Raw genomic sequence first — 27,991 nt, forward strand, 5'->3', positions numbered from 1 at the left:
TTACAGAGCAGTATGCGTGCAATTTGAAAGTGCGAGATTATTAGAGCTGAAATGAAACATAAAATTTGAAATAGATAGCCAGCATGAGCAGAAAGGCAGTCAGACCTGCTGGGTCACTAGCAATGCCACCCTCAAAGTAAATAAGGGGATCTCTGCATTAGGAGGAGGAAGAGATTGATTCTTGAGATTGGGGTGGGGGTGGAGGTCGTAGGACAAGAACGGATTTAGGTTTCATTATGCAGGAACACTACTTGCTTTCACTTCTTTTTTTTTTTTTTATAAATTTATTTTATTTATTTTTGGCTGCACTGCGTCTTCGTTGCTGCACACGGGCTCTCTCTAGTTGCCACAAGTGGGGGCTACTCTTGTTGTGGAGCAAGGACTCTAGGCAAGCGGGCTTCAGTAGTTGCGGCACGTGGGCTCAGCAGTTGTGGCTCGTGGGCTCTAGAGCACAGGCACAGTAGTTGTGGTGCACAGGCTTAGGTGCTCTGCGGCATGTGGGATCTTCCCGGTCCAGGGACCGAACCCATGTCCCTTGCATTGGCAGGCGGATTCTTAACCACTGTGCTACCAGGGAAGCCCGCTTTCACTTCTTATATTCTCATAATTTCCTCACATATTTTCCTTCAACAGAGTTAGGCATTACTCCCTACTGAGTGTCAGTTACAAGCCAAGTTTGATGCTTTAAAAAAATATTGATTTTTGTACCACTAATTGTTGAACATATCTGTTTTTTTAAAATAATATATTTTCTCCTTGCTCTTACTGGACTCAAAAATAAATGAAAAGAAATGAATGGGTTCCATTTTGGTCTTGCCTCCTAAATTTCCCTTAGACATATATCAAGTATGTGTGAAATGTCAACTCAATTAGAATATTTTGGAAATAAATTATCTATGATGGTGAAAAGCAGGCCAGAGTAGAATTGCTATTGTAATAGTAACATGTTAAGGAGATTTTTTTTTTTTTTAAGGAGATTTTTAAAATCTTACCCTGATTTCCTAGCTTCTGTACAGTCAATGAATTCACTTTTACAAGAATTCATTATCTAAGCCAATGGGTTTGTAAAATCCACTTGTTGGAGGAGTTGTGTGTGTGTGTGTGTGTGTGTGTGAGGTGAGGGAGGGTTAGGAAGGGGTTGCTTTTTTTAGAAGACAAGAGAGGAAAAAAAGAATACAATATCACTTCATTGAGTCAAACACAGCTGCAAACAGGCAATGTTAGTATTTGTCCCTTTCCCACATTGGAAGATGTTCTTTTCCCCCCTTCAGCTTCCTAACCACCCATACTCTATTTCCCACAGGGTCCAATTCAGCCATTTTTTCTAGCTTCCGTACAAGATTAGTTAATAAAAGACGCCTGATGCAATAACCTCCCATATCCAGAATCCTTCTCTGATTAGCTTTCTCCCAGCATCCCCACTACACCTCCTCCTCCCCCATGGGATATCATAAACATAAAGAAACCCTCATAGCTAGGTCTTAAACCTATAAACAAAAGACAAAAGGCAATGAAGCTTTAGCCTCACCTTCACAGCTCCCCTCCAGGGTCCTGCGCCTAATTAATTTTGAATATTCTTTTCTTCAGGAGGGTCCTCCAAATTGAATAAACTTCAGGTTCCCCCAAACCTGGACCCACCTCTGCCTATACATATATTTGGGTCTCAAGTACCCAGCTAACCCCTTTCCCAATAAGGCCCCAATGGCCATTTCACCTGAAGAATGGAACCCACAGTTGTTTAATCCACACAGATGTATGAAGGGGCAGGGCAACCACACAGTGCAGATTTTCTGGTATGCTTCCTATTTCAAATGTACCCTCTTGTCTCTAGAAATGCTTTCATACCAACCACATCCTTTGTCTTGATAAATTCTTAAAATCTCTCCCCCCCCCCCCGCCATATCTTTAGAACTGTTCATATACAGGGCCCTTGATTGTAGGCTCTCAAAGAAGGTTGATCAAAGGGATAAGAATTTAAAAAACAGGGCTTCCCTGGTGGCGCAGTGGTTGAGAGTCCGCCTGCTGATGCAGGGGACACAGATTTGTTTCCCGGTCCGGGAACATCCCACGTGCCACGGAGCGGCTGGGCCCATGAGCCATGGCCGCTGAGCCTGCGCATCCGGAGCCTGTGCTCCACAACGGGAGAGGCCACAACAGTGAGAGGCCCGCATACCGCAAAAGAAAAAAAAAAAAAAAGAATTTAAAAAACAAAACAGGAGTTTGGGGTTCTAGCAGCTTGGAAATTGCAAGTGTTACGTTGGTTATCTAGGAAAGGGCCAGCAGCTGGGTGAAGCTGGAGGGAAGGGAATTAAACGTCTACTGGGCACCTACCATATACCAAGAGCTGTTTACCATTTTACAACCATATTGCATATAACCCTGGGAACAACAATCCCCATTTTAAATTCCCTAGCACTTTGCTTAAAGATCCAATATTATCATGATTTAAATGATTGTAGAGGAAGTGAGGCCAATCTCATGGAATTTGAGCTGATCTGGGGAATTTATTCAAATTCTCAATCACAGAATACTCTGGTTCTCAAGGCAGCCAGCTTTCTAGGGTCCTTGTAACTTAACAGAGGCAGTCTTGGAAGGGTGTGCTCCCCAGCTTTCAGCACATCTTCACTGTGAAATAGGAAGGGCTCACCAGCAGCATTTGGCCAGGCAGGAGAAGGATGCTGAATGACAATAGCAAGCAACTTGTAAATTCTGTCTAGGCATATTTTCTTCTGAGATGGATGGTATTAGCAGCCTTGCAAGAGGAAAAGAAGCCTACTGTATTACTTATGTGTCCACAGTTCAACTGTGAAAAGAACAGTGGAAATGCACTGAAGAGTTGTATGAGCTCAAGCAAGTGATCTCACTTCCTTGGGCTTAAATTTTCTATTGTATAAAATTAGGAAGTTGGAATAGATGACGGCCAACATTCTTTTCATCCTTGATATTCTATCATATAGTTGTTTGCAAGTACATTGGGTCTCAATTTCCTCATCTGAAGAACATCTATCTTGGTTTTATCATGGCTATAGGGCTATGAGAAAGAATGGAAAATGGAACTCAAGAAAATCAACAACAGTGCTACCCAATGGAACTTCTTGCAAAGATGGAAATATTCTCCATCTGCACTGTCAAATTTGGTAGCCATTAGCTACACGTGGCTATTGAGTGCTTGAAATGAGGCTAGTGTGACTGAAGAACTGAATTTAATTTTATTAAATTAAATGTAGATGGCCACAGGTGAATATTGGCTACCATACTGGATGGGGCAGATGTAAACTTCATTTAAGCCAGAACTTTATAAAGACAAAAGAATAAGAGAGTGGTTTGAGAATTATTTCAATGGAAGAATAAAAGAAGGCATGAGTTTAATTCAGGCAGTTTACAATCAGAGCACTAATTATTGTTTTAGACCTTCTAAAAAGAAGGATTTTTTGTAATGAAGGCAATAATAGTATCTTACAACTATATATGATTTTATGCTCTCCAAAGTTCTTTCGTGACAATAATTTGGTCCTCACAACAACCCTGTGATGTAGAAGACAAATAATATGATCTCATTTTACAGAGGAGCAAATTGAGACCCAGATGCTTGCCTAAGGTCACAGATTTCAAACAGTAATGAAGCAATACTTTAAATCAATCAATACAGACTTCATTTCTCTGGTTCCTTTCACAGACAGTACAACCTCCAATCCTACCTCTTGGCTAACTTCATTGTGGAAGTGGTAACAAATTATACAATACTCTTAAATATGATAATAGGAAAGATGAGGAAAAGCAAGGGACTCAATAATCTACCAACTAGACCATCAAACCCTAAAAGAATCAAAAGTTAGTTGTGTCTCTTGTGAGAAAAAGGAGTGAAAAATTAAGTCCCACTGTGTGCCAAGTGTTTTGTAGATTGTACGTGACAGAACAAGTTCTATGAGACAGCATTCTCAGCAGCGTTTTATCGTTGATAAAGTTATTAGTCTGAGATCACACGCCTATTGAGTGGTACAACCGGGATTCTGTTCTACAGCTCCTGGCTGTTTTCAGAAGTCACATTCACATTCAAAGGAAAAGAAAGATTCCTACCCCCTTCCCACCCTCCCACAAACTCTCCCCATACACACACCTCACCACAGAGCATGCTGCAAAGCGGTTAAGCATGCAGGCTTTGGAGTCACTGAAACTAAATTTGAACTTTAATTTTGACATTTTTCAAGGATTTTAATGCTTCCGAGTCTTGGTTTCCTCAACTGCAAAATTGGGGAACCTTTTTACCTACTTTACAAGGTTTTAAGGTGGATTAAATGAGATAATATGTGAAAATACTTAGTACAGTACCTGGCACAAGTGCTTAGTGAATGGAAATTATTAATATTTTGCATTATTATTAAGGTGCTACAGACTCTGTGGTCTACTCTAAAAAGGTATTCCAAAACTATTTCAGACAAAGTAGCATTTTTGCTAAAGTCTACCAAGTAGACAATCTCTGGAGGACAGAATACACTCACTTGGACAATGTAGGTTGAGTCGGAGATTGTAGCTTTAGGATCAGTGATTGAGGCTGAAACATTAAAGTGATGCCTTTGCTCAAAAAGGCCCTGGAGCTGTAATATGTTTCCTGACTTTTCATCTCCTGGAAGACAGATGTCAAACCTGGGCCTGTCTTGAGCTCTAGTCCCACATATCCAATTCTTTGTTGCCCATCTCTCCCTGAATGTGACACCTGAATAAACAGCCAACATTCTCCAAAGAGAATCCATTCATTCATTCGTTCACTCGGCAACATTTATGAAGCACCTCATATATGCTAGGCTTGATTCTAATAATTGAGATATAGTTATGATATGGACACAGTCTTGGAGCTTATTTTTGTTAGAGGGGAACAGATACAATGTACACAAACAAGATCATTTCAGATTATGGCAAGTGCTGTGAAGAATAAAAGCAGGATGACGTGATAAAGAGTGGCTGTGGGCAAAGGGTATGGTAATTGATTGGTTAGGAAAGGCCTCTCTGAGGAGATAACATCTAAGCTGAGACCTGACTGACAAGAAGGGCCAGTTATGTGAGGGCAGAGTGTTCTGGGCATAGGGTACAGCAAATGCAAAGGCCCTGAGGCAGGAATATAGTTGGCGCATTTCAGGGACTGAAAGAAGGCCAGTGTGGCTAAAGCTGTAGTACTGGAGAGGGTGCCAAGAGATGAGGTTAGAGCGAACCGGAGCCAGATCATGTAGAGCTTACACTAGGCCATGGTAAGGAGTTAGCATTTCATTCTAAATGCAGTGGAAGGCCATTTGGATATGATTAAGCAGGGAAGCAATGGGATCTGATTTGCCTTTTAAAAAGATTATTCCTAATCCTGCCATCCCCTCTCCCAAACACATAAATGTAAGTACATAAGTGCATGCATCCAGTTTCTCTTAAGAGCATCATCATTTTGCCAGTTATCTGTCATGCGTGAGTCTCTCCCCACCCCTATTTAATCTGTTGCCAAATCCTATCAAGTCGGCCTCTTGTGTTTCTGAAGTTCAACCCCACCGGCGCATTCCCAGGGCCGTCATCCTAATTCAAGTCCTCACCACTTCTCACCATTACTCTAGTAGCTCTCTAACTGGTCTTCCAGACTCTTGACTGACGCTTCCACCCCACATACTACTGCCAGATAAATCTTCCAAAAGTAAAGGTCTGCTTATGTCACTTTTCTTGCTCAAGAACTTTCAATGGCTCTCCACTGCCCTAGAAACTCGATTATAATTCTCTAGCCCAGTGTCTAAGATCCTTCGCCATGTATCCTAAGCTACTGTTCTCTCCATACGTGCCTACATTCATCCTATGCTTTGGCTAAACTGGTCTATTTACTTTTCTCAGCACATGGCTTGCTTTTATTTATGCTGTTTCCTGGGTCTGAACGGATGCTTCCTCCAATTACATCTGTGAGATGCCTTAGACTGTTCAATCCCTGGAGTCAAATGATACCATCTTCGCGATGCTTCCTCTGCTTTCTGACTAGATGTGAACCTCCCACGGGGTTTTGCCTGACTCTTTTTAAAGCATTTATTAAATTGTTCTTTGTATTATAGTTATCTGTGTCCATGTCTTACTCTGTACTAAATTATTAGCTCCTGGAGGATGTTGACTGAATCCTATTCATTTTTTATGCTTGTTAGTCCCTAGCAGAGAACATAGTGTACAGGAGGTACTTGATAAATATTTATTGAATGAATGAATGAACAAATAGACAATTAAACCTAAAATTCATCTTTAGGTGGCATCGTTCAGTAAGATGATTTTAGAAAATTATGAATAATCATTAGAGGGAATAAGAAGGGCCTAGCCCTTTAATCTTTGCCATGGCATTTAAGGGCTCCCGGGAAACACAAATAAGCATGGAAATAGGTTTCCATTGTTCTACATGGAATGGATGTGAGAAAAAGTCACTTGGGAGTTGCCTGAAAATCATGTACTGGGTTAACAGTGCCCTAGGACACAGATTCTGTGTCTGTGGCTCCCACTACCCACAGCCCTTCAATCCCCAAGGTCGGTTTATGGGAAATAATGTAGAACCATTGCCCTTAGCAATTAATTTTGAGTTGAGTAGTTCCTTTTTAGAAAAAAAGATAAAAGTTTCAGCTAATTACCTAATTCTTCACTCTACTATATTAGCATTCCAGAAAGACTGAATTAGCGTGTTGGGGTTTACCTCAATCAGCTGTGTCGGTGAGTTCATTTATCTTCAGCGACGTTGCTCTGGAAGAAAAGTACTGAATGAACTTCCTCACCGAGCAAAGGTTTCTCTTTACGTAGAAAGTGGGCACAAGGCTTGCTTGGGAAGCAACAAGGCAACGTTTCCTCATTCACTATCTTTTGCTTCATGCACAGACCTTGACTCTCTTTATGAAGGAGGATAATCAGATGTCCCCATTGTTATTTAAATTATACATATTGCTAGTGCATGGTTTAGTTGCAAACCACCTGTTATTAATTACGTCTGAGAATCATGATGCTCCCATGAACTCATGGTGCCTTGTTTTTATCACTATTTAATGGTTAAAAAGACTCCTCCTGGAAGGTTAAGGAATCCACCAAAGATCTTCCCTCAGCGAGAGAGCAACGTGGCAGTCAACACTTCCTCAGCGTATGGCTCACCTCACGCTGGAGTGGCGCCCCCTTATGAATCCCATCCGTGCCCACACACCTTCTTCCCTACCAACAAGCTGGATACCAGTCATGATTTGAGCAGTAGGGTTGGTTGCCTGGATCTTCTGTGCATCACTTCTGTTGTTTTCTTTTCCTTTCTTTTTTAACTTTACAACTGTAATTTATTTTGAAATACGAAGTCCTCATATCATGTGCTGAGGACTTGAAATTGACTTTATTACCAAGAATTTAGGTAGCTAGCTTTTACCAGCTTCTTAAAATCTCGGTGTTCTCTGGGCCTAGCTCCTGGCCTTCAGGACCAACTACTGTTCAATTGCCCAGAGGGTCCAGGCAAGAATCTTTTCTTTCAGACGCTGTTTTTGTGTCTAAGAGAGATCAACAGGAAGGAAACGGTGTGAGTCCCACCTATCCTTAGAGAGGAATGAGATATGCACTCGCTTGGCTGGCTGCGGTTCGCCGGGGGAAGGAGGAAGAGAGCGCACTTCTTTTATGACGTTTGGCTCCTTGAGGTCGGAAGTACTCTCCTGTAGTTCAGGAAAATGAAGTAAAAATGCCATTTCTGGATTTCAGCAAAGTCATTTGCAAGGGGTACATCCATGGGTGAAGGAGAAGGGACGTGAAAACATGGGTGCAAATCCTGGTTCTGCTAACGAACAATCCTGGGCAAGCTCTTTCCCCTGTCTCAGGCTCAGTTTGCCTAACTGTAAAACAGGAACAGTAATATCTGGTTCATGGACGTTTTGCCCAGGTTAAATGGGATGGCATGTGTAAGGCCCCTGATAGTCTTATAAACAAGATAGAGAAATATAGGGTATGACAGAAGAGTTTGGTGGATTGGTACCGAACAACTAAAAGATTTCCTACGACCTCCCAACCAGCTCTGTCTTTGGCTCTGTCTGGCTCGATTTGTACAGCAATACTTTTGTTAATGCTCGGAGAAACCTTTTTTAAAAAAATCTCATTTGTGGATGTTACAGAATTGGGAGAGATGAGTGTCAAATGCAAAAACAAAAAACAAACCCCAACAAAACAAAAGCCCAAAGTAAAAAATCCTTAGAAAGTCAATTCTAACAAAATAAAGCTTAAAGTCCAGGTTGCCTACATAGCAGTAGGTGTTAAAAAAAAAAAAATAGAGAAGGAGAGTAAAGAAGAAGGGTCTGTGGAAGGAGAAGTTTATACTTCCGTGATGAGGTGCTGGAAACATCAAATGTACTCAGAGGTGGTACCAAGAGAAGTATTGTACCTAAAGCAAGGCAGGTGATAGTTCTCTATTCCATACGAAACAAAATGATCAATTCTGAATGCCTCTCTTTAAAAGGGATACAGGCATCAGAATAGCGGCCAGAGAGATGTCTGTATCATGTCCTACAAGGAACTCAGATTGTTCAACTTAGAGAAAACAAGTCTTGGAAGGGCCCTCATACTGGTTTTCAAATACGGGAAGGGCCACGTGGTGCTAAGACAGTGTGAGGCTAACTTTAGATGTCTCCACACATAGAACCAGGACCAGTGAGTAGATGAAAGCAAAGCTCACAAAAGGTGCACTGAGCTGCCCAAGCGGCCCTGCCCTGCTGGTGCTTCTCAGAGGCCACAGGCCTCCTTGGGGGAATGTCATCTTCGGGGTTCAAGCACCAGACAGAGACTGAACCAGAGGAACTCAGATTGTCCTTCTCCTCTGAGAAATCCATGGCTCTCTTTGACTCCAGGGTCTCTCAGTTTTCCCCTGAGAAAAGGTTTTGGGGAGACAAGTCCAAAAGTAACTGTTTTTACTAGAATACATTGTTTTTATTATTTATTTTCTAAAATCTCTGAGTCCTGGGCAAGCACTGATTTCCATCAGCGGCATAGTACTATGGAAAGGGCACTGGATTTGGAGACAGACTAATTTGGGTTAAACTCCAGCTCTAACACTTATCTGCTACTTTATTTCAGGCAAATTACTTGACCTCTCTTAGCCTCACTTTCTTCATCCGGCAATATTAATACTTAATTTAAGGGTTGTTGGGAGGATTGAATGAGATACCACATCTCACTGATTCTAAGATGCATATTTTAACGTTCAATAGTTCTGAAATCAAGATGTATTTTAACATTGATGGTATGCCATGGTTTAATTGGGAGAAGTTTTTTTTTTTCTTTCATAGTGTCACATAAAGTAATGTGGATCTTACAAAAATCAATTGCAACTTATATTCAAAGGAATATGCTCACATATATTAAACACTTAGCATAATAACTGGCATACGAGTGCCCAATACAGTGTTAATTCCATTCTTCCTTTTCTAGACAACTGCTTCAAAACCTCTTGAGGAGCAGGGAGGGCCTCAAGAATTAATTATTGGAATTGGCCCACAGATTCTCAATACAGAAAATTAATGAGAAGGTTCGCACCAGATCCTACGGAGGGTTATTTCTACTCTACACACACACACACACACACACACACACACACACACACACACACACACACACAATATACATTGGGACTTCCCTGGTGGCACAGTGGGGTTAAGAATCCGCCTGCCAATGCAGGGAACACGGGTTTGAGCCCTGGTCCGGGAAGATCCCACATGCCACAGAGCAACTAAGCCCGTGCGCCACAACTACTGAGCCTGTGCTCTACAGCCCGCAAGCCACGACTGCTGAGCCCATGTGCCACAACTACTGAAGCCCGGGCGCCTAGAGCCCATGCTCCGCAACAAGAGAAGCCACTGAAATGAGAAGCCCATGCACCGAAATGAAGAGTAGCCCCTGCTCGCCTCAACTAAAGAAAGCCCACGCGCAGCAACAAAGACCCAACACAGCCAAAAATAAATTAATTAATTAAAAATTAATTTAAAAAAATTAATGAGAAGGTTTACACCAGATCCTATGGAGGGTTATTTCTACACACATACACATATACTATATATGTACATATACACTCTTTCTCATCCCATTTCCTTGTCATATAAACTTTCTGTACTTTTCCAACTGTGCTTGTTCAGTTTATTTTGTTTCACACATTCTTTGAGCGTAAGGCTAAATGTTTTTGCCCACTTTATCTTAGGAAAGAGGATATCCCTGCCATCACCAACACTCTACCCGCTTCTCCAAAACCTACCATCAAGTTTAATATCTTTCAGCTCTGACTTCTTTCCTCTTCTGGTGCTCAATTCAAGATGCTTTACTTTGTCACAAGAAGCATATAATAAACTCAATGCTGCAAGGATACATCAGTGAGGGAAATTTTTTCTTGACCCCGCTGGTCCAGAACATAATCATCAGAGATGTTTTTGTAGTCAAATACTGTGGTTATAAATGTGGATTTTTCCTCCTACAAAAATATTATCTGGGCTTCCCTGGTGGCACAGTGGTTGAGAGTCCGCCTGCCGATGCAGGGGACACGGGTTTGTGCCCCGGTCTGGGAAGATCCCACATGCCGCGGAGCGGCTGGGCCCGTGAGCCATGGCCGCTGAGCCTGCGCGTCCGGAGCCTGTGCTCCGCAACGGGAGAGGCCACAACAGTGAGAGGCCCGCGTACCGAAAAAAAAAAAAAAAAAAGATGTTATCAAGTGTATTGTCTCACTATTATTTTGTGTTAGTGAGTTACCTGGGTTAATTACATATTACACAAAATTCACTTCTTTATAGCTGCCTTCCATTTTACTACTTCATGGTGATATATCATCTCATCTTACAGCAATATTAGGAATTCATTTGCTAGCTCTTTCTCTCTAATCCAACTTCTGCACAGTGGATTGGTGCTCAGGACCCTCACCAGAAGATGTGCAGCGGCAAAGCTGAGTTTTGTTTTTGTTGGTATAGTCAGTTAGCTAGTTTATCAACGTTTATTGAGGGCCCACCATACACCCACCACTGTGCTAGGTTCTGGAACTAACCAGAAAGATAAAAGCTAGACCTTCAAGGTATTCATCTTCTAGGCCAGACATGGAACAGAAGCCATACTGAGCCAGGGCTCTCTTAAGTGGCTGACACTTAACTGACTAATCTGTGGTCTCCATTCCCTCTGCAAATGTAAAGACAAGGCCTGCGACATGCTGAGTGATCACAGCCAGTAGTGGCTACTCTAGCAGGCCTGCACCCTGCTACTCCCACCTGTGGAGTTGTCTGCTCACCAGAAGCCAATCTGTTTGTTCCCAAAGTTGTTTATGTTAGTTCTTCCTATTATCGTAATAACACAATTTAATTAAAGTTACTTAAAGTAATGAAATATGAGTGCAAAAGAGATAAGTTGTTTCTATAAGATCCAAGTTGAATGTTTGGGAAAGGCACATAAAGGTGAATTACTGAAAATGTACTGGCAACTTAGGCGTGGGAGAGCCAATTGTAAAACATCATTAAATCTAGGGCTTCCCTGGTGGCGCAGTGGTTAAGAATCTGCCTGCCAATGCAGGAGACACGGGTTCGAGCCCTGGTCTGGGAAGATCCCATATGCCGCGGAGCAACGAAGCCCGTGCGCCACAACTACTGAGCTTGCGTTCTAGAGCCTTCGAGCCACAGCTACTGAAGCCCGCGAGCCTAAAGCCCATGCTCCACAACAAGAGAAGCCACCGCAATAAGAGAAGTCACCGCAACGAGAAGCCCGTGCACCGCAACAAAGAGTGGCCCCCGATCTCTGCAACAAGAGGAAGTCTGCGCACAGCAACGAAGACCCAACGCAGCCAAAAATAAATAAATAAATTTATTTTTTTTTAAAAAATCATTAAATCTGGAAAAATCGGATTGCCTCACAAAATGTCTTTAAGATCTCACTCCACTTTAAAGAAACGGAGACAAAATGATTGTGAAAGCCTCCGAGGTGTGGCTTATACGAGAAGCAGGATGCAAAGCACTAATAGGAGGCCCTAAACTCAAAAGACAGGCCTTGGCCTACATCAAAAACTTGAGGGATGTTTTAAGTTGAAATAAAGGCTTAAGGAATGATTCCATCATTTTGTATGATTCTTGCTTTAACTAACTTGTTCAGCTAAGTCACCAACTATTAACTGAATAGGGTATAAGGGTTTCTACTGTTGTTAACATAATAGCCTGTTAAGAGCTCTAATACAGGGTGTGCAGGTAGACAAGATGACTTCTTCCAAGGGAGGAGAGGGCTTAGGATGGGCTCTATGACGGAGGTGAGTACTGAACTGTGTGCCCGAGGATAGAGTAGGAGTTCCTAGGGGAATAAGGAAAAGCCAGTCACTTTCCAGGGAAGGTACTGTCACATGAGTCTGTTTTTAGACTTTTAAAATCAACCCAGAGGCAAGTTAGCATAGGTTTGATTCTTTATTCTGCCATCACTATCTGTCTCTAAGCAAGCTGTCTGTGCTTCAGCGTCTGCATCTGGAAGGTGAGGATAATTGCAGTATGCACCTCAAAGGGCTATTGAGAAAATTACCGGAGATGACCTTTAAATAATCATGCATTAATAAAAACAGATGCAAAATTATCTTAAGGCTTTCTGGGAGCAAGGGAATAGGCATGCCTCAGATGCTTCTGGAGATGATGGAAATGTTGCATACCTCTTCTAAAATCTCCTGCCACTAGCACAAGCAGTAGAAGATTCAAGAGAAGGGAAGGTGTGGTGTAAGCCCCCAGGTGCTGGGAGGCATGTCTGCTCTTGAGATGGGCAAGACAAGTAGGAAGGCAGGTGCACTTGACAACCAGCTCTCAAATTCATACATTACCTCTCACCAACCACTTCCACTAGCTTATTTAGTTCTTTCAACAAACCCGTAATTTTACAGATCCTTCATTTTACAGATGAGAGAACTAACTGGGTCTCATAGAAGTTAAGCATATCACTCAAAGTTGTACAGATGATAAACAGAAATGATAAAATAGAACCCTGCTCACCTTATTCCAAATTCTGTGTGCTTCCCAACACCCCAGACTGTCTTTCTCATGAGCCATTTAGTTGACAAACCATGGGCTGCTATGTCTTGTATTTATTCATCTGTTAAAACTTTTCATAGGACAGGATGCTGCAACTAATAGCTAAAATGAGGGTTGGAGATTATCAAGGATTTCAATTGTCCTGCCTATCTCTGACCTCCATTACCAGGGATAATCAGAAGCTAGCTCTAGCAATTTTCTGAAACTTTCATTAATTTTAAATAAATTTATACAATGTCATTTTCCCCCCTTTATCCAAATTAAAATGTCCTTGTCTTTTCAGTTTCTCATTACAGGCAAATCCCTTGTATGTCTTGCAGACAGTCTGTTGTTTTTCTCTGGATCCTTTGTATTTCTGCTTTGTTTTCTTTGAAATGAAAGGACCCAATGCCGAATTCTGATTTTAAGGTGAAATCATAACATCAATGTATATCATTAAAGTGTTTTATTGTAATTACAGAAATAGTCAATGCCAAATTATGTGCACTATATTATTTTCTGCATTATTCTTTATCCCATTCTCAAAGTTAATACAGCCTATTATATCTCATTCATTCTTCTGACTACGGCTGCACAGCAAGCAGATGTCTCCATTGAGCAATCCACAATGAATCCGAGATCTTTTTCCTGAGCACTTACAAGTAGAGTAATTCAGAGCCCATCAGTGAGTGTGAGCTGTTTCAATTGTTCCTTCCAGTGTACATTAGTGTGTACTTGTCTACATAAAATTTCAAGGAATCACAGATATTGGAGATGGAAAACACCAGTTTGTTTACCAAGCCTGAAGGAAATAATCCTATCAGTTCATGATATTTTAATGATGCTTATTAATAATAATTACAATAACTGTTTATATTACATGGTTTCTTTCATTCTAAAATCAGTAAGATGATACTTTTTTTTAAAGCAACGTTTCTTTTCTAAAAGGGAACTGGGGCTCGGACATCAATGTTAACCATACCCTACGCCAATCCAACGACGCCAAGAATTCGACTCAGTTCAGTTCAATAAACACCTCTGAGCACCAACCACTTGTAAGGCAGGGACCCTATTGGGTATTTTGAGGGACACATCGGTGAATAGAACCTAAGGCCCTGTCCTCTTGTTTATTATCTGTTAAGGGATTTGTGATAGTGAACACGTATGTATAGCTATTATGATCATTCCAAGAAAAATACAAGTAACATGGACACCATGGAGCTGGAGAGATTTCTCAGGCTCCAGGAATTGAGAAAGACTTTGTGAGGAAGGTGACATTTGAGCCAGGCCTTGAAAAAAAGATGAGCATATAGTCCATTGACAGAGCTTGGGAAAAAGGGACTTGAGCAAAGAACCAAAATAAATCAAAACAATAGATCTTAGCTGGGTTTCTACCTCACAGCGTAAAGACAAGTATGGACATTCTCAGTGCAAGTGGATAAGGTACGTATGCAGAAGATGTCTACTTGGCCTCTATAAACAGGATTAATATGTGGAAACTCCATTTAATTAACAACCTGAAATAACAATCAGAACACACAGACTACCAGTCATGAATATACTTATGGAGACAAGACAGAATGTTTTAAATTAGGATGTCTCAAAAAAATTTCAGAAATCCTGGTATTGTATGTAAGGAAAATTGGGAAGTCCCAATTGCAGAGAAAAATCTCCAATCAAAGTGTAGATGGATAAATGACCTATCTGCCGGTACCTTAGTACTACTTAATACCACTCAATACAGCTGAGAACTGATACTTGTGTACCATTTGGCCATTGGAGGGATTTGCAGGCCCTTGCTGGTTTGCTGGACAACTATAGATCCCCAACTGAGGATGCACAGAATAGAGGATTCCATTTTATGATTCCTTCAATAAAAATATAGATAAGTATAGACGAGAAAAATGCCAATGTGCCTCTATGATTTTTTCCTTTAATTTTTAAAAATTTTAAAACATTTTTAAATTGAAGTTTAGTTGATTTACAATGTTGTGTTTCTGCTGTACAGCAAAGTGATTCAGTTATACATATATATATTGATACATTCTTTTTCATATTCTTTTCTATTATGGTTTATCACAAATACTGAATATAGTTCCCTGTGCTATACAGTAGGACCTTGTTGTTTATTCTCTATGATTAATCAGAGTAAATATTTCTCCACTTTTAGTCAAAGAGCCTAATCTTTGAAAACTCTATCATCTGGCAATATATTACCACAGTAGTTAGCTACTTTATACCACCCTTTATAAAACCCTTGACGTGAAGAAAAAGGAAGCTATAGAAGCCTTCTAGTACTTTGATATTCATCCCCTCAAAACCATTGCAAATACCAACTCCATCATGAAGCCTTCCCAAGTTCCTTCCACCACCATTCCCTTCACCACCAAATTAATGTTCTCTCTCTTGATTCCACAGTCCTTCGATCCATTGCTATATGCTTTATCATTTGTTGTGTGAGCATCTATCTCCCTCCACCAGAATGAAAGCACCTTAGAGAGAGAGATTCAGCCTTACGCATTTTGCATTTCCACAGTGTCAAGCCTATTTTTCACTGCCTGACCCACAATAGACATTCAACACATGTTTGTTAAATCATTTCACCAGGTCTGAGAGACCTTATTTTGACATATTTTAATTTAAAAAATTTTCCCTTTGAACCCTTTCCAAAATTTGCCCTTGCTGTCTAATCACGGCACTCAGATTCAGATGCAGCATAAGTGTGTGTATGGCTACCGCTATTATTCAGCAATCAGCATGTTTGTCTGGTAGTGAACTGCAGAATTATTGCCCTAAATCAGACCTGAATCTTGACTTAGTCACACTCACATTCATCAACTCTGTGATTTTGGAAAACTTTAGAGTCAGACTGACCTAAGTTCAGATAGACTTACACACAAGCTCTGGTTGTCACTTACTAGTTGTACGACTTTGGGCAAGTTAAACTCTCTAGACCTTAGTTTCCTCTACTATGAGATGAAGACATGAATAGCACCTATCTTGGTTTAAATATGACAACACGTGTAAAGCTCAGTGCTTTACACATAGCAAGTACTCCATTAAGTATTATTATTGTATCCTCATTCATAAAGTAGAAATAACACCTGAAACTTATATAATACTGTACATGTACCTCAATAAAAAATAGAAACAATAATACAAGACCTGCAGGACTGCTATAAGGAATAAATGATATGACAAGCAAAATTTTGCCCAGCACATTGTTTAGTCAATGTTTCCTTCCTTCCTACATGCTAGAATAATTGCTACAATCGACTGAGCACCTATTACATTCTAGGTAATGTGTACCAGTCACTTTAAATATATTATGCCATCTAATTCAATTCATATAATAAGCTATTGAAATAATAATCATTAGCCCTATTTTACAGATGAGTAAATTGAGTTTCAGAGAGAATAAATAACCAGCCCAAGGTCCCATCACTAGTTGATGACAGATTATTCCAGAAGAAGCTAAAGATAAGAGGAATCAAGTACAGAACAGAGAAGTAGAGGAAGAAAATACAGGAAGAGAATATAGGCAGAAATTCCTTAACCTTAGTATTCTTATTTGTCCTCTAGCCCCCAATTCCAGGATGATGCTTGCTTTTTTTTTTTTTCCATGGCTTGCAGCATGTGGGATGCGGGATCTTGGTTCCTGGACCAGGGATGGAAACTGTGCCCCCTGCAGTGGAAGCACGGAGTCCTAACCACTGGACTGCCAGGGAAGTCCTGATGCTTACTTTTTAAACTAGCCTCTGGGATCCATACCAATATAGTCTCCCTTTCACTATTCACCTACTTTCGTTTTCAATAAATATATGAAATGATGTCACTCATTAAGAAGTAACTCTAATACACTTCCCTCTCTCAATTTCTTTCCTGGTTATAAATTTGTTATTTGTTCCCACAGTCTCATCTCAGTTATAATAATCATCATCCATGAAACATTTTAATTTTTAACAGTCTGGTTATCCTTAATTTCTTAGACTTCCATAATGAGCTCATAATAGACATGTCAAGTACATTTGTTGCCAGCTACATGGAAGGGAAGATGGCCCTTCCATAGCTCCTACTAAAAGGCAATCCAGTTTTGTACCGAACGACAATCCCCCGTTCCCACCCACCTCCCTTTGCTATAACACCCTAGACTAGAGGTGTAGTTCTGACCCTTGGGCAACTCCAATCACAGGCTGGTTAAAGTCCTGTAAGGAAGGGCAATGGAAAGATGAGTTGGATTCTTTCTTGGGAATCTGAATTAGGGAATTCTGAGAGAATGAAGCAATTAACAGGGAATACTACAAATGGAAGAATATAAGGACAGAAGCTATGAGGAAGAAGCCAGGAAGGAAGTAGGGTAGAGATGGTAGGGTTTTGGACATGGGGGGGATCTTGGCAAGTCAAAGAAGCAACAATTCCGTGTCAGCAAAAGCTATGAGATTGAGAGCAGTTACTCAGAATAAAGCTAGAAGACCAAACCAGCAGGTAGCAAAAGGAGCCCAAGTAAAGCAGACACACAGTGAGAGGACGGGATGGATAGAAGACAGAAAGTTGTCCCTAGAGCTGCTTCAGTAGCTGAAAGGTTTCTAATTCTGATTCCAGGTTCCATCTGTGAGCATGCTCACAATGAACGCCCCTTTTCTTGAGGAAATTTCAGTGAGTCAGTTCTTTGCAACCAGAATGCCTTTTCTAGAGGGTTCAGCACTTAAAACCTTTTTTAGAAGATGAAAGTTAAGTTGTACTGTTCCCCTTCTTTGTTTCAGATGGGTCACAATTGCGGATTCCTGGAAGTCAGTCACTCACCTTACTATCCTGATTGTCCCGACTTCCCCAAATATCTCTATATTTTCCCCGTTCTGAGATAGAAGAAAGTTCTCTTCAGCTACTACCTAAATATCAAAACAAATTTCACCAACTCATTTATCACCTGATTCTTTGAAATAAATAATAAACTCTTAGGTAAGGGAAGCACAAATCCAAGAATGGGAAACATGACAAATAAGCTGTAGGGGAGAAAAACTGGACATAAGAAAAAGGGGATTCAAGGGTATAAAAATACTTCATTATGAATGTGTAACTTATTCTTTGCAAGGGGGGAGAAGAATGAATACCTTAATATAAGAAGTTTCCGTTTTTTAAAATGTGGGACATAAGATTGTATAATTTAAGATTTTTACCTGTCATTCTTTCTGTATTTAGTTAAATTTATTAAGAAGCTATATTTCAATATAAACTGTTTATTCATTCAACAACATTTATTGATCACCTGCTCTGTTTCACCCGATGCTAGGCATTAGGGGTACAAAAGCCAAAGACAGCCCCAGTCCTCGGTGGGGCTACAGACCAGAGTGGGAGCCAGACGATTCCAGTGCAGCGTGATAAGGGCCACATAAGTGAATGCCCAGCCCAGGAACAGTGGAGCAGAGGTAGGGTGGTTTGGGTCTAAGGAGCTTTCCAGAAGAAATGCCCAGGATCAGTTTTAAAGCAGTAGCGGGAGTTGGCTTGGAAAAGACAAGGCAGAAGAATGTTGCAGACAGAGGTGCCTGGGCACCGGCACAAGAGCTAAAATCCTGCATTCTTTAGAGTATGGTTGCCTTAAACAGCCCAGTATATCATGGATTTCTGTACAATAAATCACCACTCCTCAGAGCAAGTGTGCCCTTGACCTGCATTCAAAAAGTCCCTTGTCCACAGACCCTCAGTGAAATTTTCCTCCTCAAACATATACTAACTACACAAGCCCCAAGGGTTATAGAGAGTCCAATATATCTAATATTAGGCAAGATAAAGCTACCTCAAGATTCACAAGTTTCTCTTCTGAACAAATGATAGCTTGGCTTCTTTCAACCACCATTACTGTTAATTTTGAGTGTGTGAATTTATTTTTCAAGAAAAAGAGTGATTCTGGTTTTCATGGAAATCATTTCAGTTCTCCAGAGCTTTAGATTAGAGGCATGCTGAATCTTTAAGTGAATAGCATAAAAATGCTTTTGATAATTATTTATATCATTAAAAATTAGATTGACAGCAATAATATGTACAGTATTATTTTCCATCATAGTTTATCATTTATCAATAACCAAACATTACACATATTTCTAGAGAGTATATTCTTACATTCTAAAAAGCGTGCCGGTATACTATTTCACAAACCTATTCCTGTTTCCCATCTGTAAAGTCAATAATGTCTTTCTCTTATGTATCTCCTTCCAAGGATTGTTATGTAAGGTTAAGCAAGATATCCAATGTCAGAAATTTTAAGCAATGAAGAATAAAAGAACAATATAAGTGAAAAAATTATTATATGTGGATTTCAAAATTCCCTTCCCTAGTTAGAAAGTAATTATATATTATATACTATTATTTTCCAGACAGAAATAAGACCAATTCAAAGAGAGTCAGTGATTTACTAATCGTCAAAGCAGCCTTGAACTGGTCCCCCTTGCTATAAGGAAGATGATATTTCTAAAACATGGCAGAAGAACTTACTCTGGGGTTTTAAAAATTGCATTAAAAGCTACCATGTAAAATTTTTAAATTATATCTTTTCAAAGCTTTAGCCAATTTCAAATGAATAGTGCTTGGAATTACGCACAGAAAACATGCTTAATAAAAATGTCATTCACTCTCAACCCTCTTTGTCCCACTCTTGGCCACATTTCAGAAGCAATTTATTACTCACATCCTAAAGGCATCATATATATATATATATGCACACATACATTTATTTATTTATTTATTTATCATATCAGCAAGTCTTCAGCAATATCCTTCAGGAGTTGCATATCATAAAGATCATCAACAGTCCTGTCATCCCCAAAAGCATAACATTAAACATACAGCATGTATCATAAACACTATAATTGCTTAAACTGGTCCCTTGCATCCTCAAAACAGCATGTAAGCATAATGCAAAAAGGAACAGCACAATTTCTGTGAAAAAGCTGTGAGAATGGTGAAGCTAAGAGATGTACCCAGTGCCCGTCCATTTTAAATTCATACTTATTATACAGGAAGACATGCATTCAAAATCGTCGATTCTTTTGAAAATGGTTCTTAAGTCTCCTTGCACATGTGCCTACATGCTGACTGGCAAATTCTCTTCAAATCCATAAGTTAAAATCCCACTTTTTCCTATTGTGCTTTTCACTTCAAAATGTCAACATAGTTTGGGTGTAGAGGAATTAATCCCATATATCCACAAAAGTCACATTTCCCCTTTGGTAACCGTAGTTCTTGAACTGGGCCTTGTATAAGGTGACCAAAAGACCAGATTCATGGAAGATCCTATGCATAGAGTCAGAGAAATACTCAATAATGCAGCTGGAAGGAAACAGAGAGGATTTAGTCCAACTCGTTCATTCTAAAAGAGGTCCGGAGAAGAAGAACGGGGAGTCAGTCCTAGGTCATAGATTGGCAAATCCCAAACCGGAAACTGGTCCAATGTACTTTGTAAAAAAACATGTAATTATTCAATAAGAATTGGGGATCCCTCTCTTCTGATCAACATTCTAAATCTTAGTCTTTAAAAAGGGGGCCAAAACTAAAGCAATTATTTTAATGCCATGTCAACACAGTACTTTTGACCTGAATATCCTGGTGATTTGCTGACTGCCTCACCCCTTTGCTTCTCAACTTTTGAAGAGATTTAACCTAAATGGGGAGATTTAAGCAGTTGGCCATCTTGCCCCATGTTCTTGTGAGTCCTTGGATGAGACACATAACCTTACTCAAATATAACAGAAGGATAACAATATAACTAACTAAACAATATTATTTAATTACAAGAAAGGACTAAGCAGATATCATTTTAAAGTGGATTACCATGTCAAGACTTAAAGGAAATGTAGAAAATTTCCATTTTACATCTTATATGTATGTCTCTTTGGGAGTGGGTGGGGCCACAAAATTTCCTTCGGTAAAACTACATGCAAAAGCAATGCTTGTAACCAAGGAGTTTCGGTACTGTCTTCCATGTTGTACTGGTTTTAACTTCAGTAGGACTAGAGGCTCTAGCACTTTTATTTATACAAGTATCCACACACTGTACCTTTTAAAATATCATCACAGTCTTCATTCTTATTCCCCCAGAGTTAAGGATGACTGGGATCACTGCTGCCTGGCTCCCCAGTTCTGTTCAATCTTTTCCCCAACCAGATTCTTGTTTTCTTCACTTCTTAACTCCCCACTCAGATTACCCCTCTCTTTGGATTACTCTTCCAAGGCAACTGGAGCTCCTTCCCCAAAGGCAGCTCCCCAGTGAGTAACAAGGGGGGTTGGGGGGAGTGTCTCGGAAGTGATCAAATACATGCAGATGAAGTCATACAGCTCACGGGAGAAGGCAGTGGCCACAGGTGCCAAATGCAGGCGACTACCCAAGCGCCGCATAGGGCGGTTGCGACAATGTGGGTCAGCAACCTCACTGAGTAACAATGTTGGGTGCGTAGAAATGACTCTTTTTCACACGACTTGACCATACAACCTGTGTGGAGTCTCAAAGTATAGGCGCCAGACCTATGATTTATGTGGGGGTGGGGGGCATATCTGTCCTCCTTTTAAACTACGAAATTAATCTAAAAAACAATGGATTGACAACATTGAAGACAACACCTCTGAGTACTGAGAAAGACGCGATGTAGAAAATAGTGATACAAGCGTTAACACAAATCTGCCTGCAAGGAAATAACTGGCATTTCAATCAAATATTCTCTCCAAACAAGAATGTAAGTGGGGTGTCGGGGTGCTCCTACCTTTGACCTCATAAAACCAGTAGGATTTTAATAACCCAACCAAAAGGCGACCCATGGAAGAGATTTTAAAAATGTTCTCCCTTTATAGATACGTGTCCTTGTTGGTAGGGATGGGCAAAGCCATTTCATTACACTACTATCTTTGCAATTCCAAGATGACAGTGATAACGGAGGAGTGGCCTGCAGCTAAGTGTTTAGTATCAACTGGAAGAACTATGGAACAAGTACAGTGAGACAAGAGCCTCACTAACCACATGTCCCCCGCCCATGCGCATCTGGTTTAACAGTGCACAGAGGCTATAGCTAACGTGAATCACCCAGATAATGACAGTTATATAGGCTGGCTCACAATGAGCGTGAATTTGTTTAATAGTACAAGTGTAAAAGGGTTAGCAGACATTATTTGTGTCTCTGTTGTATTGTGCAGAGGAGGGTGGGGGGAAAGAGAGAGAGGGAATTTTCTGCTGTCTTTGGAAACACTGGACTCCATGTGAGTAGGAATGCCACCAGCGGAATGCAAGTTGGCCAGGGCAAGAAGTGCTCAACCACAAAGGCAAAAAGACAGTGAGCTTATGCTTAGTTACAAACTTCAGGTCAATGACTTATACAACTTTATGCCCTGCATTATCGTATCTGCATGCTGTTCAATGTATATTATCAATCTTTTAATTACTAATTTGTTTATGCAGTTAACGTTGATTCTACCACCAAGACTGCAAGCTCCCTGAGAGCAAGGGTGCATCTGCCTTGTTCTTTCCTACATCCTCAGTGCTCAGCAAGGTGCCTGATACGTAGCAAGTGCTCCTAAAATACTAGTTGAATAAACAAGTGAATGCACGAATGAATTCATGCAAATTCATGTTGTGACACATGTTTGCCACGTTTGTGCCTTGAGCAGGGCTGAGCGTGCCGTTATAACAGAGCACAGCAAAAAGAACTCCAAAAGGCGCCTCTCTTTGGCTGGCCCAATGCTGGGGTGGGCAAAGTCAACTGCGGAGGCCAGGTAAGGGTGGCTGGCATAACGACTGACACGCAGGGCACTCTGAACCCCAGGGTGTGATCCAGATGCAACCACAGCTGCATTGAGCCCCCTCAGATCGTTGCTGGGCTTTAGTGTCCTCATTTAAAACTTGAGCAATAACCTTTCTTTTCCCTTGCAGTTCTGAAATTCTAACCATTTAGGAAGATATCTGGACCCTGAAATCTTGCCAGAGACAAACCATGGTAAGACCTTCTGCTTACAAAGTAGAAAACAATTAATTTCTAAACTATGAAGTTCCGTTCTAGTTCAGTGAAACATATTGGGGGGTAGGGGTGGCTTCTTGCCAGATCCCAGCCAGTTAATACCTTCCCTTCATCCTTTCCCACACCCAGAAGTCAGGTTCTCTAGGCCTCAATGGGAAGAGCATAAATATTCTCACCCAGGGCTGGTGCTTTGCTTCAATCTCTAGCCATCACAGGGAGTCAGTCTGATAAACATTTGCAGTTCGAATGGAAGGAAGCACAGACTCCCAGACTTTTACCGATTTTTTTTTTTTTTTTTTTTTTTTTTTTGGACAAGTGGCAGAGTCACAGAAAACCTAGAATTAGGTAAGAAAGCAAAATTCCTTCAGAGAATTCAAAGACAGCTACAACTGAGGGCCTTGAAACAATCACTGTTATAAGAACAGAGGAAGGGAAACACACAATTCAAGAAAATAAGCAGACCTTTTTTTTTCTCAAAAAAATTTTTTTATCTGACTATTAGGCACCGATTTTAGTCCTTTACTCGCATCTCTCAAGATGTCACTTTAAAAAGCTAAGGTTTTATCCACAAAACCACCAGCGAGTAAACAGCCTTCTCATTCTTGCCCTCACACACACAGTAAGATATTTACTCTCTGATAAACAGCAATTGTAAATAAACCTTGTTTAATCTCTAAAAGCCAAAATAAAAATCTTTAACCTCCAAGGTAGAGTTTATAGATGTGCCTGCACGCCCTGCCAGCGCCAGAAAACACAAGGTCTTGAATAAACTCCTATAACGGGAGGCGTATTTTCTGTCTCAAGCATCTTACATTGACCTTCTTTTTTAAAAAAATATGTACCGAGGAGGAGGAAAGGGGAAAACCCAACCCCTCCCACCCCATTCTCTGTACAAATCGGCCAATAAATCTAACGAAAAGACACAAGAGAAAAGGACAGAAGCCAACAGGTGGAAAAAGGCTTTTTGTTTCCTTAGAAATGCTCAGACACTTGATCTGTGTTCCCCGGTCTATTTGTCTCAGGGTGTCTTAATGATGGTTTTATTATCGTGATGATGATGATCAAGAACAATGATAACACTTCTACTTTGTGATTCCACAGCATTTCTAGCTCGAAGCTTTCTCCACGCGTTTGAGACAGAATGGTATGTGTTCCGTTTTACCAAATCCCAGGGAGGCATGCAGCATCCCCGGTCGGCTCTCTGGATTTTACAGCCGGGGAAACTGAGGCACGGGGCAGCCCACAACTGCTTCACGGTCCCTACCACCAGAGAAATCCCTGAGACGGGAAAAGTTTCTGGATCGTCTGGCGGCAGAGTTCTCTCGCCCTCCCTCCTAGCCTGCCATGCCGCTCTTCCTCGGAGCGTCTGGGCTCGGGTGGTAAGGATTGGGGTACCTCCCCTTCACGACGAGCCACGCCAGGGCAGGGTGTGGGAAGTCCACACACGCACACGCACACAGGCACACTCGCACACACAAAGCTCTGTGCAATCTCTGCAGGCACTCGGCAGAGCGTCAGACGGCCCTTACTCAGCCTGAGAAGGCACCCCTCAAGCTTGCAAGGAGGCCTCCTTGGGCTCCGGGCTGGGGCTGCTCCGAACGAGGGCTCTGCCCTTCTCTCGCTCTCTTTCAGGCTGCTCTCTCTCTCTCTTTTTTCCCCCCTCACACCCTCCACCCTCACACCCTCCTCCCATCCCTCTCCATCCACCCCTTCTCCCCCAGCAACCCAGAGGCACAGATCGTGTTACTGGGGTTCCCTAGAAAGAGGGGCCATCCCCAGCTCTGAGCGCCTGCAAAGACTTCCAGGGGCAAGGCTAGAGCTCCAATTGCAGGACCCCAGCGCTCGTCCTGAGCAGCGCAGGAATGAGACCCCGACTTCCAGGCACGGGCGAACCAGCCTGCCACAGAAGAAGGAATTGTTAGGGCTCTTACCTTTTTTATGAGGAGAAATTCTGGAGAATCATTTCAGAAACTGAGGGGGGAAAGTGAATGAAGACAAAAAAGACCCTTTTCCTGCAATCCCTGGCCTCCTGGTATCAAGACACTAGGACAACATCAAAGCAACTTAGGGGGAACACTTTAGGGGCCTATTGTCTGCTCTGGTCTGATCTGTTTTTCTTCTGACTCCCCCTCTTGCTGCGGTGACACTTGGTACGGCCCAGGCATTCATGCCAAGTAGCTTTCACACATGGAAGCTTGTCTCAAGCAATTGCTGACAAGCCACAAACAAGACATTCTCCCTCCCTTCTCCGCGCCCCCCTCCTCCCCCCTCCACCTTTTCCTCCCCCCCCCCCCCCCACCGTCTCCCCTCCTCCTTTCTTCTGAATGCAAACTAAAACTCTCCAGTGACAGGCAGGCTCGCAGGCTTGGCCTAGCTGCGCACGCAGACACACACACACACACACACACACACACACACACACACACACACACATACACACTCTCTCTCTCTCTCTCTCTCTCTCTCTCTCTCTCTCTCTCTCTCTCTCTCTCTCTCTCTCTCTCTCTCTCTCTCTCTCTCTCTCTCTCTCTCTCTCTCTCTCTCTCGCAAGCAGCTCAGCTAGTTGCTGCTGCACTGGTGGAGTTAAGAGACAGGAAAAAGCCTAGGCTGAGTTGGGGGCAGGGAGAGAAAACGAGAGGGAGAGGGAGAGCGGGAGAGCAGCCTCCTGTGTCCTGGTAAAATGGCAGAAGAGAGGTGAGCCCTCTGCAAAAACAGCAGCGGCCACTCACGTGTGCACACAGACACACACTGGGAGGCAGTCTGAGCTCCAGGAAGAGTGAAATCAATGACTCCACAAAGGAAAAAGCCTTGTCCCGTCAGCTGCAGCTTGGGGGAGTGGGGAGATAAGAGAGTGGGTGGACCCAGGGCTGGGGTTTCTGTTGAATGTTTAGGTGGTTTTCTTCTTCACAGTAGAAAAAAAAATGTGTTCCCTAAGGATCTAGTCTTTCTTCACTGCATAATGGAGTCTAGAACTGAGCTACTAATTAAAATAAAACCAGGAAATGTGGTAAATGTGTGAGTAAACTTAACTGTGGGTTCAACTTGTACCCAAGATATTTTTAAGTGGAATTAAAAATAATTTTTTTTTTTTAGCAGAAACCCTAGAGAGTGGTAGCAAGGAGAGTAGTAACAAGTAGTATAAACTCTGGGAGCTGTGAAGTGTGATGCTAAAGTTACTGATTGCCAAGCTGCTGGAATTTATGGAGGGTGGGCACTGAGAGTTGGAGGGGGGAAGGGTGAGTCTCTGTGAGCTGTTTTCGAGGAATGAGGGGGGAATGAGGTAGGATAATGAACATGGCAAGAAGCAAGCAGGAATTTGATTGGTGTGGAGGGAGGAGGAAGGTGGGGGTGTAAAGGAGGGAAGAGAAAGAGAGGAGGAGAAAAACCACCGCATTAAAAACGAAGAAGAAAAATGGAAGCCCAGAGATTGAAACATGCGGAGTAAATGAGATGGCAAAAGAAGGCATAAAACGTGAGCAACAAGGAGCACAAAGGATGCGCAAATTTGCAGATGGCATGAAGTCAGGAGGGCCAGTCGAGATCAAGAAGAAGGACGGGATGATTACGTGACGTTCATATTTTTAGCCAGTTGTGGAGTTATAAACCTGACAACGTCTTCTTTGCCTGGGCCGGGATGGTTACCCTTCTACAAGCAAGACCTGAATGGAAGCTCAGCTCCTAACTGGAGCCACCAGATCTGTGTTTTGCAGGAAGGTTATTTATATTCTAGTCCTCTGACTCTTCCTCTACAAAATGCAAATTATGTGAACACACAACACTCATTCCTTCGTTGGGGTACAATAAAGAATAAATTATGACTTTTTACATTTAATGCTAGCTAAATGGCTCGTCACTTCCTAAAACTCACCGCATCAGACACATCCTTGTTCCTGCTACCTTTTCCCCTTAGTTTGCTTCTCCATTATGGCTGATCCCTAGAACTGTCTGTTCCGACCCATATTCATGATAATAATGGTGATGATAATGAAAATAGTTCCTTTTGATTGAGTATTTACTTGATTCTCAGCATTTTCCAAGCATTTTTTACCATGAAGTCGTTTCTATTAAGACCACCTCTATCTACAGATGATAAAAAGTGAGGCACAGAGAGGTTAAATAACTTGTCTGAGGTCCCACAGCAAGGTAAAGATGGAGCTGAAATCAGACTCAGGTCTGTGTGATTCTAACGCTCCAGCATTTACCCACCATTTTATGTCCTCTGACCTGAGTAGCACAGGTTCTCCAGGGCACCCCAAGTCCACTCAGCCATATAAGTGCACGGTTTCTTTCTGCACCCCATGGCTAGGTTTGGATCCTCTCACTTTGAGCCAGGGGACCTTCTGACCTCTCCTTAATGGGCTACTGATTCATGGTGGTGACTCACTATATACAATGAGGCCTCCTAGTCAAGAATTGCATAAAGGGTCAACTTGACCTTTAATGACTGTATGATTTACAGATTGCCAGGCAATGGAGAAAGGCAGCTAAGACCAGAAAGGCTTTCCTTCCTTAAAAAAATTTACAAAGCAAACTAAGAACACCCACAAGGTGTTGATGGTAATGATGATGATGACAAGAGCTAACATGTATTAAGCACGTATCTATATTAAACAACCCTGTAAAGTATAAACTATTATTGCTCCCATTTTCCAGAAGAAGAAGCTGAGGCACAGAGGTTCCGTAACATGCTACGTTCACTCAGTCAGGAAGTGCTAGCTGAGCTATGGTCCCAGGCAGCCTGCCTCCCCAGAGACTGTGCTCTCCCCCACTCTGCTGTACTGCTGAGGGAGTGAAAAGAGTAGTTCCAATTATTAGAGTGAAAATCTAAGTGCTCAGTGAGAGAAAGAGGAGAGAGGCAATAATAATCTTCATATTTTCACATGTTCTCCATGAGTAGCTAATGAAGAAGAAAGCATGTACCAGGGCCCCCAGACAGCCCCAGTTTTCTAATTCCTCCACAGTCCCACGTGGCAGAGGACAGAGAATCTC

The 27,991-nt window shown here is 41.7% G+C and overlaps 1 protein-coding gene across 1 annotated transcript in view; it reads right to left on the reverse strand.

Annotated features, from left to right (window-relative positions):
- LOC309957465 (uncharacterized protein) overlaps positions 1-25,204 on the reverse strand; it is a 70,438-nt gene extending 45,234 nt beyond the window's left edge. The window contains exon 1 of the mRNA XM_082832724.1: positions 24,934-25,204. The gene's annotated coding sequence lies outside the window, so the exon portion shown is untranslated. The remainder of the gene's footprint in view (positions 1-24,933) is intronic.
- Positions 25,205-27,991: the final 2,787 nt, after the last annotated feature.

Source organism: Leucopleurus acutus, assembly GCF_964270905.1.
Source record: "Leucopleurus acutus genome assembly, chromosome: 2".
Taxonomy (NCBI): domain Eukaryota; kingdom Metazoa; phylum Chordata; class Mammalia; order Artiodactyla; family Delphinidae; genus Leucopleurus; species Leucopleurus acutus.